Raw genomic sequence first — 3,436 nt, 5'->3', positions numbered from 1 at the left:
AAGATCTATCATCTCAGAGCCAGCAGATGACATGGTGATAAGGTACTGGAATTCCAGTTCGAGTCCCTGACCCAGCGGCTTGAAAATCATACCAAGCACATGTGTGTGTGCTCAAAATCCCCAGAGGAGAATGGAGGAGAAAGGACTATGGAGTGGCCGTTCCACCTCGGAGGTGACTTCTCGTTTTCTTCTCACTGTCTCTCTCTAGCTCTCTCTGGCAAGCACAACTACTCTATGGCGAAGACCTTAAAGGAGAAATGTAGGTTTTATCCTAAGCTATTCATGCTGCTTTCTGAAGAAATGTTACTTCCTTTTTTAAGGTTGGTGAGTTTCTCTCGTGGTCTTGTATTTTAAACGATGCTGACTCATTCGTATCGATGGCTGCAACACATTTATTTAGTCTAACAATTAATCGATGGCGTCTTTGCTGCGGTTCTGAGTAGAAAGGCCTGGCTCCAGAGGTGGTGAAGGGATCTGGGGTGAAGAAGAGAAATGCGGACACAGGACCTTCCCCGGTGTGGCTTCTTCCACCCTAGTGACAGCTTCCTCTCAGCTACTCGGAGTGGGCTCGGCTGACTTGTGTAATTCTGTTCTCGTGTCTACTCTGAATCTTCCGCCTCCTAAAAATCCACGTTTGGTTTGGACAGCAACGTCGCTTGATCGCCGTTGCTAATTGTGCAGAAGCCTCTACCTTCTCTGCTTTCGAGACCATCTCAGGAGCCCGTTCCTGTCTGCCTCCCAGTCCGAAATTGCCGGTTACTTTCTCAAGACCAGCAGGCGTTGAGATGCTGCACATTTGGTTATTCTGCAGACACGGGGGCCGGGGGAGCAGAGGGGCGGGTGCCCGCTTCCCTGAGAGCTCCTGGGAATCGCTCTCAGCGTGTAACAGACCAGGACCCGGTAGTTTCTGAGATTCTTGAGAGCTGTCCCGGAGTCCAGGAAGCTTCTGAAGAGAGATTCAAGGGGATTCAAGGTGAAACCTTCGACTGGACCATTAACTTTAGGGAACAACCTCTCTGATCTTCTTGACTCCCAGGTACCCGTGGAAGGGCCTCCTCTGTCTTAAACCCTCTCTCACAGAGTATGGAGTAAGTTTTATTTTTCTAACTAACCACTCATAAATTCAACAGCATCCTTAGTGCCTTTTAAGGGCTCTTATTATTATTGCTACTCACGACTGCGTGCACGTGCGCATACGGGGCGGGCAGGGAGGCCGGGGCAGCACCTGCAGGTCCGGCCGGGCTGCGGTCTTCTTCCTCCAGTCCTCCGGACCATCAGCCCCAGGGTTCGGGGTGACCAGTGGGTAATTCGAAGGCAGGTCACCGCGTGGGATCCTTGTCTTAAGTAGCGCATCACAGCTACACCACAGACTGGCTTAGCATCTTCAGCTTGAAGGAAAAAGAACATAAAACTTGGTTCTATTTTAGTTACTTCATTTTATTTTACTTAGTTTAGGAATAGGAGAGTAGACTTTTACTGCGTGAATGACTACCCAGTGTCCCTCCTGTGCCCTGCCCACAGGCGACTCCATGGTTCTGGGTATCTACTCGGAGAACATATGGAATTTTAGCTTGTTTTTTGCTTTGTTTTGTTTAGTTTTATTTTGGAATAGTCCACTGTCTCACCTCCACAGATGTCTGCTCTCTAGTTCATTTGGAACCTCTTAATTTAACCATGACATGTCTTACATCATCTAAACTTCTCCCTGTTCTGGTTGATGTGGTCTCCCAAGGCGTTCAGGGCCACGTGTAATCTCCGGCATTTTGCACTCGGTAGACGGTAGCCACGGGACACAGGAGGGAGAAGGAATGTGTGTGGTCCTTCCGCCGTCTTGAGCTCAGACCCAAGCGTGGAAGCTCAAGTTCCTTACCGCGCTCTGTTCGAAATATCAAAACACAAAACTAAGTTCGTCAAGTGAGATTACTATGAGCTGCATGCTTTCTTTTCTTTGAAAGTTTGGGATATGCACTGCTATTTATCAACTATGAGAAGTTTACCACAGCAAAAATAAAACTATAAAACTGTGTTTACTGCAAAAGTTTTCCAGACTCACTTGCCCTCTCACCTACCAGAAATGTGGTTTTCTGCAATAGAGCCCATTTCAAAACATGTACTTTTAAAGGCAATATAATCGAAATTTATTTAGGTATTATTTGGTTATGTAAGAAGCTTATATATAATGGTGTTGACAGATTTTTCTCCTTTAGTGATTTTTAATAACCTTTAAAAAGACTATTGTGTAATAATCCATAATAGGGAAAGACTCAAAGGAATCCTAAAAACTAGAATATTAGTAAAGCCTATTACCACATTCTTTGAATCTAGTCAGTATACTTTGATTGTCCTGATTGTTTTTAATTGCATCTTTAGATTCAACAACCCCAGGGCACCAGTGCAGTTAAATATCAACTAAATTATTTAGGACAAACAGCTGCAACAATTAATAAAACATCAGAAGAGAACAACATGAAAACCGCACTCACGTCTCACTATTTTTAAAAGGTGGTATTGAGAGACCGTGTATCTGGGACCAGCAGTTGGCGTAAAGGCTGTGTCCCTAAACTCCCACACAGTCAACCACAGTTCGGGTCCCAGACCCAGTGCCTTAGACTCACACCAGGTGCATGTGCCTGCGTGCCCAAGATCCCGAGAGGAGAATGGAGAAGGGATTGCGGTGTGGCCATCCCCCCTGGAAGGTGATTTCTCGCTTTCTATCTCTGTCTCTGTCTTTCTGGTGAGCACAGGCGCCCTGTAGGAAAAACCTCTCCAAAAGAAAAACAAAGAGAGAGAGAGAGACAGTCTCAACGCCATGGGATATCTTCCTGGTTCCCGCGTCCACATGGGTAACACACACTCCCGCCTGCGCTGTGTCCATGACGTCCTATAACTGCCCCCTACACGTCACACTCAAACTACATGTGTGCACTCGCCAAGTGACACCGCAGCCTCCTTCTGTCCCGTGGCACCTTCTGAACGTGTAAGCCCCAGGAAATGGCCCCTGTGGCCCCGTTCCCCGCAGGAGCTGTGATCGCACTTTCCTAGCCCCTGGGCTTCCCATAGCGCAACCGCTCCGACTGCACAGCCGTCTGTTCTTTGTGGCAAGCGCCCTCCTGCCGCTCTCAGAATTCTGTCTGGCACGTGGGGCGTTTCCATCTTGCCCATCCTGCCCGGTTGGAGGTGAGCACAGCGCCTCTGCGATGCTCCTCCTGGGCCCTCGCTCCCTAACAAGGGTGCTCTGGCCGGCCTCTGCGCCGTCAGCGTGTACCAGGGTGTGGGCTACAGCCGCATGCCGACTGCGGCTGCACCCGGCCTGCCCTGCCCGCGGGAGACACGCTGAGTGGTGCTGCTCCCCGGCTGCACCCCGGCCTGCCCGCTGGAGATATGCTGAGTGGTGCTGCTCCCCGGCCGCACCCCGACCCGCCCCCGGGGGAGACGC

Source organism: Tupaia chinensis, unplaced genomic scaffold (assembly GCF_000334495.1).
Source record: "Tupaia chinensis unplaced genomic scaffold, TupChi_1.0 Scaffold138802_1, whole genome shotgun sequence".
NCBI classification, from domain to species: Eukaryota; Metazoa; Chordata; class Mammalia; order Scandentia; family Tupaiidae; genus Tupaia; species Tupaia belangeri.
The sequence above is the reverse complement of the archived record's forward strand: the minus strand, read 5'-3'. Positions refer to the sequence as shown.